Source organism: Pongo abelii, chromosome 5 (genome assembly GCF_028885655.2).
Source record: "Pongo abelii isolate AG06213 chromosome 5, NHGRI_mPonAbe1-v2.0_pri, whole genome shotgun sequence".
NCBI lineage: Eukaryota > Metazoa > Chordata > Mammalia > Primates > Hominidae > Pongo > Pongo abelii.
The window spans coordinates 168,549,893-168,562,657 of record NC_071990.2 but is presented as its reverse complement, the minus strand read 5'-3'; the positions used below and the strand labels follow the sequence as shown (position 1 = coordinate 168,562,657).

Genomic DNA, 12,765 nt, shown 5'->3' with positions numbered 1-12,765 from the left:
TCTGCCTTATTCCGTCCTGGCTGTAGCCTCTGAATGGGGAAGCACGTGAACGCCTCATAATGGTGATTAAAATGACCGTTTTACGAACACGTTCATGGCCCACAGAGGATGGCTCAGACATATAAGGGATCACATGTCCTAAAGCTCCTGCCCACTCCCTGAAGCACAGGGCCCTTGAAATGGGATCTGGCCACTGAGGATGCTTCCTGAGGACTCTCAGAAAGGTGATGCCACCGCAGGGACACGCTGCAGCCCTCGACCTTGATCCATGGCTCGGGAGGACGAGCAAGGACTTTCCGCCATAGAAAGTTCCCAGTTTTTCTAGACTGCGTCATTTGTGTATTTGGAAAACTGCTGTTTTTACGGCGTCTGAATGAGAGCTCCTACAACAGAAATACACAAAAAGCTTCACATTAAAGAGCAAGTGCAAGATAGATGCCTAGAAGAGGGCCCTAGAAAAGGGAAATTCAGACTGAAATCTGTCAACTGTCATTGTCATTTCCTCCAGAAACTCTTTAACATTGGAGATGAGAAAGAGAAGAAAGGGGAGGCGTGGGGCAGACGGGGAACGTCTTCAGGGTAATTTGGAAGAGCCGAACAGAAGCTGCTTGTGAGTGGCAGGCCCTCTGCAGTGCAGAATGTTTAGGCTAAGGGGGAATCTGCTCCACAGACTGGTGGGGAGAGGGAGGCCCCTCCAGTGTCCAACTGACACCGGGAACCCCGGAAACTGGTAGGCCGAGGCTGTAACTGCCAATTAGGCAGAAACGGTAAGGATTTGACACGTGTGATGTTATGGGCACTCTTGATCGAATGATGCAGGTGACAGGCTTGGATGCGGAGGAGGAAAGAGCCATGAAAACTCAGCCTCATTGCTTCACAAAATGGATTTTGTATTTTCCTGGGAAATGTTAATAGGCCGCTTCTCTAAGTAAATGCATTCCTGAGGAAACACAGAGCCTGCGACATAGTTTATTATCCATGGTGGGTTGTCCAGTATTTCTGCAAACTGTTCCTACTCAGTGAGCAAGGAACCCCAGTGCTGAAACATTGGCAGCACTGACATCTGACATCTGCCATTTCTTCATGCTGAGACACGGAGTAATCGTCTCCTCTTTCCCGCCACGTCCAGCTGCGTGTTGAAAGCCCGTAATTTACAAATAGGTAAAGCTCGTTTGTAAATGGATGGCAAACATGAGAAACTTTTTTTTCATGCAAACAATATTATAAGCACTGATATAGATATGAAAATCATATACATCTTATAAACAATACCCTAAAGGTCCAGCTCATAAAAGCTGAGTCACTTATCAATTGCTGAAATATTTAAATTGGCTTAAATATTTTCTTCATAAAATCCGTCAACGTCTTTAAGCAGATACCTTGCCCACGAGATCTGCCTGGGGTGGGAGGTCTTGGCCCCCTCTGGCTGGAGTTGGGGGCTCCCCTCTGTGGAGGGGAGAGGGTGGGTGGGGGTGAGTCTGGTGACTGGTCAGCCCCTCAGGTGGAGTGGGGGCAGGCACAGCACTCAGGAGGCTGAGGCTGGGCATCTGGGGGAGCCGCAGCCCCTGGGAGTGGCAGGGGGCATCTGTCACCAGGAGGAAGGAAGAGGCGGTTCTGTGCAGGAAGAGGGATCCCACCGCTGGCGGCGAGCCCAGGAGACTGGGAGGAAAAGCCCGGAACAGGTGAGCTGCAGAAAAGAAGGAACAGAGGCTGATTCCAGGTTGGCCCCCTCTCCTCCGAGTGCTTCCCACTGGGGCCTCTACCAGCTCCACTCCATCCCACCGGAGGATCCCTTCTCCATCTTCCTTCTCCAGAGACACAGACGTGGCGGTGTCTCCACTACCCCAGAAAAGCCACCAGGACCCCTTGTTGTCTCCAGAATAAACTTCGTCCACCCCCACCCTCCAGTCATTTCAGGCTGGATCTCTTCCACACACTGGAAGGGACTCCAAGGACTAAAAGCTAGAAGAGCTTGTGTTTCCCGCACTCAGGACCCTCTGGACTCCTGTTGTGACTTGGATGTTACCTTTTGCGCTGTTCCTCAGTCTGGCTCGGCCGCCTTCTCAGTCTGTCCCGCCGGGGCGCCCGTCCTTGTACCCCTTCTGCCCCAGTCGTCCTGCCCATACATCCCAGGCCCCCTGCACCCCCAACTTCTGGAAGTCCAAGTAGCCTTCAGGGCTCAACTAAGACACCTTGTCTGCAAAGCCCCCAACCCCCATCGTGGCCACACTGTCCCATCCACTGCCTCAGCATCTTGGATTAACGTGGTGTGTCCCACCTGGAGACTTCCAGCACCTGGGATAAACCTCTCCCGAGGCTCTTTCTTGGAATGTTGGAAGGTTATGTGTAACGGGTTTGTCTTTCCCGCCAGGTTGAGCCTGAGGCAGAGAAAGGGTCATACTTTGACATACTCAAGGCTTAGCAGCAGCTGGGCTCTTACTAGGTGATTAGGACCAGTTTGGGAATGAATTTTATTGTGCTTGGCAGTCTGCCTATTTAGTTTATTCCTTTATCACCAGAGTCTGAACTCCTTGAGGGCAGGAATTGTAAATTTTCATGTTTCTCTCAACAGAGAGGAGCCAGAGATAGTCGTTACATTCATTGATTCTACGTGTGCTATGTACATATGCACATAGAAACGCATACTTAGAGACTTGTATGTATACATGGGTGATACTAACAATAATATAAATAATAGGTAGTGTCTGATCACCAACACTGGTTAATGCCATCTCTGCATTAACTCCGTGAGGTAGGTACTGTGATCACGCCATTTTACAGAGGCCCGGGAGACTAAGCAGCTCTCCCAGAGATGCAAAGTGAGTAAGTGGTGCTGCTTGGAGTGTGCCTCTCAGATGTTGGATTTTGCTTTGAAATCTATTTGCCTCAAGCTGCCCATCCTGTATCCTGTAGGAAGTCTAATTCCTTCTCTGAGGACTCTGAAAATATCCAGGGCTTATAGTTTCGGGTGACTGTGTTCCTCCCTCCCCAGATCTCTAAACATGAGCCAGCAATGCCTCCCTCTCTGCTTGCTTTGAAGATTGAATGACATAATGTTTGCAAAATGCTTTGCACAGTGCCTGACATATGCGTGCTCAGTACGCCCTCACTTTTATGACCTTGGCTCCTGGTGGCCGCCGTCTCCTCCTTCATGCTGTTTGGTATGAAAGCCAGTTGCTTCTCTGTGATTGCTCCAGAGCCTCCCTCTCAAAAATCTCTGTGTAAACCAGGCTTGTCCAACCCACAGCCCATCATCGTCTTCTTCCAATTCTTCTGCTTCCAGTGTGGCCCAGGAAAGCCAAAAGATTGGACATCCCTGGTGTAAACAGAGTTTTCCAAGGCTTTGGGGCAGGGTACGTGTCAACTGTGACTACAACTTGAAAGCAAGAGTCAAGCAGCCTAGTTCCTAATACCCCTTCAGCCGTCCTGCCTGCTGGAAACTGTCACGGGTCAGCACTGACCCAGGACTCCCCCCACAGAGTCAAGCAGATGAGAGAGTCAAGGGTGACTCCCAGAGTGGGCTCAGCAGTGGGGAGGGGGCGGCACTAGGGGCACGGAGCAACAGTCAACAATGAACCATGCTCAACAGATTTTCTTCTTTATAGGAGGGATGGAACCCATTGGCGGGGAACGAGCAGGCCTGGGAAGGGGGACAGGCTGAAGAATGGTGCAGGGGAGGAAGGAGCAAGACCAAGTGTTCAGGGTGTCGGGGACAAAGCAGGGACCTTGAGCCGGGCACAGGGTCTCATCCTCCAAGGATGGAGGGAAGGTCTTGAAATGGGTGGAGATGACAACACATTTGCAGGTCAGGGCTCATGCCTGCTGGCCTTCCAGGATCTCCTGAATGAAGTGTGTAGGGCTCCAGGGGGAGTGTGTGTGCACAAGTGCACCCAGGAAACACACCTCCAGCTTGGAGGAAGGTTGTTTACATGATTGTTCTTGCTACTGGAAACAGTAGCCCTGAGTTTTTTGGTTTAATGGTGGATAAGTTGAACACTTTTGTCTGATCAATACCTGCAAAAAGCTTGCTTTATTTAGTGGGGGTGTGGATTACCAATGCACATATGAGTGAATGGGATTAGTCTCAGGGAAAAAAAAACACCATGTTGGGCTAAGAAATACGCCCCAAAAGGACCATGGAATGAGCCACTTACACGAGAATAAGTGACCATTGATAGCATTTCTTTTGGTGTATGCTTGGGGAAGGGTTAGGGAAGAATAAAAGAAAAAGTAAGAGTGTTGTAAGAGCGGTGCAGATTCAGGGGTAGGAAGCCAGTCCCTCCTGTTCACTTTGGCACGTTGCACCTGCATCCTTTGCCCAGGCCACCTCTTCCACCTGCTGGCGCCTGCTCTCCCTCCTCTCCCACCAAGCGGGGCCTTGGAGTTTCGCGACCACCCCATTTCCCTTTTTTTCTGCTGTGATTTCCCTGTCACAATGGGTGTGTGTTTTGTGATTTTCCTTCCTCAGAAGCCCCCTAAGCATATTAAGACCCTGGTGTCCTCTGAATTCTGATCACGTATCTTAAGCGAAATGTACGGAATGCGTCATTGTTCTTTATGCTGCCTTCTGGCACTGTGCTTGAGAACATTCACTGTCAGGAAAACAATTGTAAGCCTCATTGGAATGATAATTTATCTTCATGTCCACCTTCATCGTGTTTGGTTATTATTTATTGTATTGCAAGGTACTTGTTGAGACCTTAAAAGAAATACGAAGACTAGTTGTTCTTTGAAATAAAAATCGGTATTTCATGTAAGCACATTGAAATATGTGCTCAGAATCCCAGGACCTGGGCCCATTGGTAATAGAACCCTTCCCCCGCAGAACACAGAGGGCCAGAAATGCCTGCCAAGCTTATTCATTGGTGGCTTCTTTCCATGGCCTATGGGCAGTAGATGTGATCTGGTGTGTCTGCTGTGTCTGGTACTGTCCTGACAGTGTGTGGTCTGAGATGCCCACTAGACTCACATCTCAGTCTAAGTCATGCTGATTTTGATGTCATAGTGCTAGTGTCAGGGAAGGTCATGTGGTTTGCATCTTTGTAAGTTCACATGTATATGTTTTCCTGGTTTCTTCTCAAATGCCATTAGAAGAAAGTTGCTGAGAGTTCTTGTAAAAATGTGGATCTTTAGTTGTGGCATAGATTTTTTTCTTTTTGGTAACATTTTAAGAGGCCTCTTGATATTTGTCTGGGGATAACTTGACTTTCTTGTAATATATCTCTATTATTTCCTTAAGTTGCCTAGACTTTTCTGTACATCTAATATATGGTATAATATGTTATTAAAACTTTTTTTTTAATAACACAGACACAAAAACACAAAAGCTGATTTTTCTCTCATTCAACAAAGGTGACAGTGAAACTCTAAGGCCAGACCATATTACTCAATTTGGATTCTGGATAGGGGAGAGTTTAGGAGGCCATGCTTATCGTTTTTACTTGTACAAGTTACTGAAACTTACTCACCAGTCCACTGGGGATGTCTTTGGACATATGATACAGTAATTTACAGCATGGTCATTATTAACTAATCCTTAATAAGAGAAGCATTCATCACTTAGCATGGTGGTTTCTGCCTCATTCGGCTTGGCTCTGATGTGATGATTTTGGCATTCAGGAAGTGTTGGAAGGTTTGTGTATTTGGCTGGTGCACATTTGAAGTATGAGGCAACACTGACAAAATTCGTATGTCATGCATCCTACCCATGTATTTTCTCCTGTTACATGCCTCTATCCCTGTGCATTGAGAAAGAAAATGCAGAACTCTTTTCCTCTACTGAATCCCTTCCCACACTGCCCACTACAGAATGATACAGTAGTTCTGGTGTGTCATATTCCACGTCTCTTTTCCTCTACTGAATCCTTGCCCACACTGCCCACTACAGAATGATACAGTAGTTCTGGTGTGTCATATTCCAGGTCCAAAGCCTCCTTCTTAACCCAGATCTAATCCTCATGAAGAGATGGAGCATAGCAAGTTTATGAATATCAGGAGCCCACATGCCTTTATTTTAAATGGCAAAAAATTACATTTTCCTAGCTCAGCCAACTCAAAAGCACAAAAACACAAAATACACAAATACGCAAACACTCTGAAACTCCAATATAATCTATTAAGAATTTCTGCCTCACATAAAGCACTTGAAACACCAGATGTTTCCTCAGGACTGAATTTACCTTCATAGCAAGGATGTCAGAGCTTGTGTGTCATCATGGGGTCATGTGTCCAGCCAGCACTTGTGATGCTCCATGACTATAGACTTTCTCCATGGTGTGGGCTTTATTAGGCCTCGCGGATCCCTCACTGCTAGTCAGGGTTTGCCACTTTCCTGGAAAACCTTTTCCGTTAACAGCATGGGGCCACCAACAGTGATGTTATAAGCACATTTACCACCCCACATATGGTCGCCATCCTGTTGGAGAATGGCTGAGACACCGCTTGCCTCTTGCCCTCCCCCTGCCCCAGCCCAGCCTTGAGTGTTGCCCTGGGCACACACTGCTTGGGATGCAGATTAATGTTATGTGTCAACTTGGCCACGCATGCACAGATATTTAGTTAACCCTTATTCTGGGTATGTCTGTGAGGGTGTTTGTGGATGGGTTTAACATCTGAGTCACTGGACTGAGTAAGGCAGGTGCCCCCTAGATATGGGTGGGCCTCCTCCACCAGCCAAAGTTGGAACAGAGCAAAGGGGCTGGCCCTGTCCCAAGGAAGAGGGACGCCTCCTGCCTGACGGCTTGAGCTGTGACATTGGTGTTTTCCTGCCTTTGGACTTGAACTAAAACATGAGTTCTTCCTGGGTCTCTAACTTGCTAACTGGAGATCTTGGGACTTGTCAGCTTCTATATGTGTGGGGGCTGATTCATTCTCTCTCTCTCTCTCTCTCTCTCCCCGCATACATAGATATAATACACACATACACATCTTTATATATATATACATACATATATACACACCACTATATATATACACATAGACATCTATACACACATACATACACACCTATATATACACATACATATATACACACACACCCACACACCCCTCTGTATATACATATACACCTCTATACACACACACACCCACACCCACACACGTACACACATATCACCTGCTGGTTTTGTTTTTCTGAAGAACCCTGACATACACTGGTGTAACAGGCTTTCTATTTGGATGGTGAACTGGGGCTAAAATGTTTTGCAAGTTGTTATGGAAAATATTAGGATAGTGAGGGTTCACAGAGCGAGGAAAGTCTGGATATAGAGACTAGAAGGATTTCAAGTTTCATTTTGAACTCTGGATATTTGCCTGGGAATAATGACTTTCTTGTAATTTCTTGTAATTTCTGTAAGTTTCCTGGACTTTTCTATATATCTATTATGTGGTATAATACTTTATTAAAACATTTTTTAATAACAGACACAAAAACACAAAAGCTGATTTTTCTGTCATTTGACAAAGGTGGCAGAGAAACTCTAAGGCCAGACCATATCACTCAATTAGGATTATGGGAAGGGAAGATATTAGCATAATTCAATCCATTCATTTCTCTCAATCCCTGTAAACAGAACTTCAGGTTAATTTGGGTTGAGGCACAGCTCAGTAGGAGAACAGTTCAGTTTCAGAGTGACCCCGGCCGCCTGACCATTGAGTCTGTGGGAGACGCAGTGGCCGGGACTACGTTTATGTCGATTTAGGTTTTGGGCGTCATCCCTGCCTGTGTTCTTGGGAAGCGTGCTCTGCGCCCACACTCCTCACCCCAGCAGGAGCTGCGCTCTGCGCGCTTGGGCTGCAGCTGCCTCTGCCTGTGGGCTGGGTGGGAACTGCCTGCTGTAGATCAGGGAGGAACTTAGCAGAGAGGGGAGGGCATGTTCTACTTTGTGCCCTCTTGTTCAGCACAGCCACTTGGCATTGGGTAACAGGAAAAGAAAATGTGTTTGGCGAGGCAGGGTGTGATGAGTCAGCCCTGGCTAATGCCCCGTGGTCTGGATGCTGGCATGCAGGTTTCTTGGCAGTTGCCTGAGAACTCGTGGACATGGCCAGAACACTGGACACCAGCTACACACTGAGTCCACGCCCAGCATACCAGCCTCTAGCGGTCTTCTAAATCTGCCTGGGTGAAACAATAGAAAATGTTCATTAGGGGATTGTACTTTTACAAAGAGTGCCCTGACAAGCTTTTTTTGTTGTGTTTTGTTTGGGTTTCTGGTGGAGCTTACTGGAAGGCTGTGGGTGGCCTACCTAGAATAACGATGCCCAATTCAGACAGCTGGACTCAGAGGGATTCTGCTCCACACAGAAACAGTAACATTACATTCTCTTTGGGGTTTTGTTATTGTGGCGGTAAAGGAAGGTTTGTATTATGTCCTGTGTTCCTTTGGGTGTGCCAGATGCCCATCTCTGTACTCTTGAGTCTATTCCAGCAGGACCTGGTCATCTTCATTCCTATAGGTTAGTGGTGGGATTCTCCTGTCTTCTCAGGAGTAAGTGGTTCTCAACCACAACCCACTCACGAAATTCACTTTCTTCTATGATGAAGGGGTTAGTGTGCTTAAAAGGCCAGCTGACGCAAAGGTGGAGATTAACATGGGTATATTTCAATGGCTATGGGAATGACCATTTCTAACATGTCAGATAGTAGGGGTGAAAGCCATTAGGGACTCACAAGCCAAGAAAAATGAAAATGCAATAACATCCACAGTCAGTCGCCTGTGGAGCTGAGGAGTTGGTGTGAGTGAATTTGCACCCAGTGGGTGAGGCTCTGTCTGAACCCGAGCAGGGAACCCCAGCAGGTAGGGCCTGGAACAAGGACCCTTGCACAGGAGAGAGCCACCTGATTTCCTGCCTATCCAGGACTTTGCAGAAGAGAGAAAGAGGGTCCAGGAACAGGCTATTCACTGCTCCCCAAAGACCAGCTCCAGATAAGTGCATATGGATAACCCCTGGATTACAGGAGAAAGAATCAGAAATTGCCTCTTCTTACCCCAGGGCTTCTAGCCATGGCCCTTCCACTCAAGCCCTGAGCTCACTGCCCCAACTGTTTTCCCCCAGATACCCCCCTTAGCAACTGTCACCCTAGGATTCCCCATCACCTCCACCCTGGGCCGTCCTTCCTAGAGCAGCACCCCCTAGTCTCCTTCCTTTTCCCCACAGTCTGCCTAAAGTATATTTTTACCTATAAGTGAGGTGATGGCAGCCCACCTCTCTGATGACGCCCAGATGAAGGACCTTTCTGGGTAGGGAGAAGGATGCTCTTGTTCCATGATGATTCTGTGTCACCTTTCAGAATGATGAAATCTCAAACATGAAAGGTGACTGGGAAATGTAACCATAGTAGGTTCTTTGCCCGATGCACACAGGAGTCAGTACACCGAGATACTGGGTTGCAGCAGAGAAAGAGGCTCAATCGTAGCATCCCTGAATGAGGCAATGGGAGAGAACCTCAAATCCACCTCCCCGAGGAATTTGGGCTTAGGATTGTGGCTTTTGGAGTGGCTGCAGTGTGGAGATTGTTGATTTGTGGAAGAGTACAGGGTGACTTCGTGGGACAGGGAGAGGAAGTAGCTATATTCTACGCCAATCCCATTCCTCTGTGGGGGTCTTCAAACTGGTTGCTGGAATTCGGGGTCTGAAAAACATCTTAAATGATCCTTAAACAAAAGCTTTATGGCTCCAAGGTCAGAGATCCCAGAACAGTAGGGGTGCAGATGGTCAGTGTCTAGAGCTACATGACTTTTCGCAACAAGTAAGTGGGCCAGAGTGCAGCCTGATGAATGCTGCTTAGAACTGTGTTCCTGTCCAGAAGCCGGTATGCAATTCTTCTCACCCCTGTCACTTATGAAGAGATGTACAAATAACTGTGACGTGGAGGAGTAGTCCCTTTTCCCATTGTAAAACCTACCACGTACCTGGGAAGAAAACAGATTTACCTGCTTAGGATGTATGTTCCTGGTTCAAGCTATTGCAGTGTCTTTGAGCCCAAATTGCTAAAGAAATCATCAATTTTTACATTGGGTTTAGGGAACTGATGTTTTCTGCTGTCACTTGAACAGTATTCTAGCTCTATAGAGAAAAAGTATAGAAGCAACAGTTTCCTAAAGTCATCTCAAAATCAGGTTTTGTAAATTACCAATTTACCTTTGTAAAACTGGAGACATTTTTCATGTGGTGGGCAATCTTTGTATTTCTGACTTGCTGTGGAGTTCCTGGTCTGGGCAGTGTCTCCTCACATCAACATCAGAATTCTCATTATAAGTAGGCTTTTCCTGGGGATGGAAGGTCAGACTTGTTTGCTTAGAAAAAAAACAAAAAAAAAAACCCTTTCAGACAGCAGGTTGGTTTTGCTCCCTGCTTTCAGGCTGCAGTGGAGGAGGATGGAGTCCTGTGCTGGAATGGGACCCCCCCATGGCCACCCGCGTGCGGGCCGCGAGTTCTCACATCGCATCAGACCTCATGACTTAGGTTTTGTCCCTGAATGTTTCTTTCTGTCCCCCACACAGGATGCACATCCGGAGCTGGGAAGAGGAATAGAAAGGGAACAGAAATTCCCATGGGATTTTTATTCAGCCAGCAGCTTCTAGTTCCATGGTTAATTCTTCTTTGCATTTAATGTTTACAACAAAAGGAGGCAGGTTAAGCTTTATATTACATTCAGCTTCATAAAACTGGCCTGACAGTCTGGGAATATGTTAGTCTTAAGACTTGAGACAGAAGCTAAAATGTTCATGAACGAGCAAAATTTTGCAGATCTCTTACTTCTGGGAAAAGGGTAGCAGTTGCTTCTCAGGTCATCATTATTTGAAAAGCTCTAAGTCTAATAAGAAAAATATGTCACTCTGTGGGAAGAAGTAGCAGAAAGCTGAACTTACGAACTGCATCAGTTGCTTCAGTGATGGCAGCGCCAAGAACTGCACTAGAAAATTCCAAATGCTCTTGCCTGGACAGACAGATAGACAGATACACACACGGGGTTTGGTGCAGTTTCCAGCCACTGCCTTGGAGTAGCCTGTAGGTGAGAGCTCCTTCTGAGATACACATACTAGTTTCCCATGAACAGACTTTGACCTAACTGTGTATTTTTCAGCAGGGCTAAGTTCTGAATAAGATCCAAGAATACGGATGCAAATCTCGGTGGGGATTTGCACTAATGTTCCAAAGCTGTCATTTGGAGAAAGAAGAGCAATTTGGAAACATTTGAAAACAGATGATAGTAGGCTGGCTTTCTTTTTTTAACGTATCAGCTTGTAATGGGTGCAGAAATTAGCCAAGTCTGTTTAAAGCAGTGCCCTGTGTTTGGCTCAGCAATGGCATCATCTAACAATGGGATGAGCCGCACGTGTGATAATATGTGAGCACTGAGTCAGGGCTGACTGGCCCACGTCAGAGCCAGCAGAAAAAGAGGGCTGGCGGGGCGGGTCAGTGAGTTGTCTCTGAGTCCTTCCCGCTCTGGCCAGGCAGTTTGCTACTCGGGAACACCACGAGTGGGTGCCATGTTTTTTTTTGTTTTGTTTTGTTTTTGTTTTTTAATGACTCCTGTTTCTTTCCCAAGCATTTTCTTGCATTAAGGAGTTTAAGGAAAAAAAAAAGTGGGACTAAACATGAGTAAGTGGAGGCTGGGCGTGGTGGCTCACACCTATAACCCCAGCATTTTGGGAGGCCGAGGTGGGCAGATTGCTTGAGCTCAGGAGTTTGAGACCTGCCTGGGCAACATAGTGAGACCACCATCTCTACAAAAAAATGCAAAAAAAATTAGCCAGGCATGGTGTCACTTACCTGTTGTCCCAGCTACTCGGGAGGCTGTGGTGGGGGATATCTTGAGCCCAGGGAACTCGAAGCGAGGGCTGTTTGCACCACTGCACTGCAGCCCAGGCAACAGAGTGAGACTCTGTTTCAAAAATAAGAACAAAAACCAAAAATGAGTAAGTGGCTAAGACACATGCTCCCTCCAGGGTTTGAGTTGAGCCTACCTTGAGAATTTTACATTCAGCAATATTATGTAAGTGTGTGTTCATATGCTAATGATAATAAACCATACAGATGTCAAGCTGTTACTAAAACCCAGTGGATCAATGTCAAAGCTAGACTGCAGAATCCGTAGAGAGCCATTGCACACCTGTGGCCATTGCCAGGATACAGCCCACATTAGCCTCCAGGGACCAGCGTGGTTGTCGCCCCATCCCTGCTATGCCACTGAAAAAGAGCTGGTCGTCTTTGTGCATAGGAAATGATACACTTTTTACTTAGCAATTTGGAAATAGCATCCTCGATGCATGGGTTTCCTAACCAAGTTTCCAAATCCCTTTTTCTAAAATAAATAGTGGACTTTTTGGCATGTGACTGTGAGAGCTTCAGAAACCTTTTGGGATTGTCTCCTCCATCACTGAACTCTCTCCTAGGCAAGGCGTGTGGTCCAGATGCAGAACAGGACACCTGCAATTGGGGGATGTGGCCAAGGCATTTTACCAAACCTCAAGCTAGGGTAGATTTAAAAAAAAAAAAACTTTTATAATACAATTTCTTTTGATCTTGAACACTTACATATTGTGCCAGTAATGCCTTCTGGAGTGTAGAAAGTTCTCAAGCCCACATCTTTCGCCACACAGAGGGATTGGCTGTCATCATGTGGGTGAGGCCATGCCACTGGGTGATTCTGCAGCCTGGCATTTGAGCAGGGCCTCCTGGGGACCGCCAAGCACCGCTCTAAACCATTTCACAAGTTTTCATCGATTCCTTGAACAAAGACTGAGGAAAGATGGTGCCAGA

At 46.8% G+C, this 12,765-nt stretch overlaps 1 protein-coding gene and 1 long non-coding RNA gene across 4 annotated transcripts in view; one reads left to right on the top strand and one right to left on the bottom strand.

Annotated features, from left to right (window-relative positions):
• The window catches only part of RPS6KA2 (ribosomal protein S6 kinase A2), a 443,982-nt gene that overhangs the window by 299,336 nt on the left and 131,881 nt on the right, over positions 1 to 12,765 (top strand). The window lies entirely within an intron of this gene.
• LOC129060140 (uncharacterized) lies at positions 7,455 to 12,483 on the bottom strand. The gene is made up of 3 exons (XR_008526576.2): positions 10,872 to 12,483; positions 10,141 to 10,295; positions 7,455 to 9,911 (listed from the first exon to the last, which is right to left on the bottom strand). It is a non-coding gene; the product is annotated as an uncharacterized LOC129060140 (long non-coding RNA).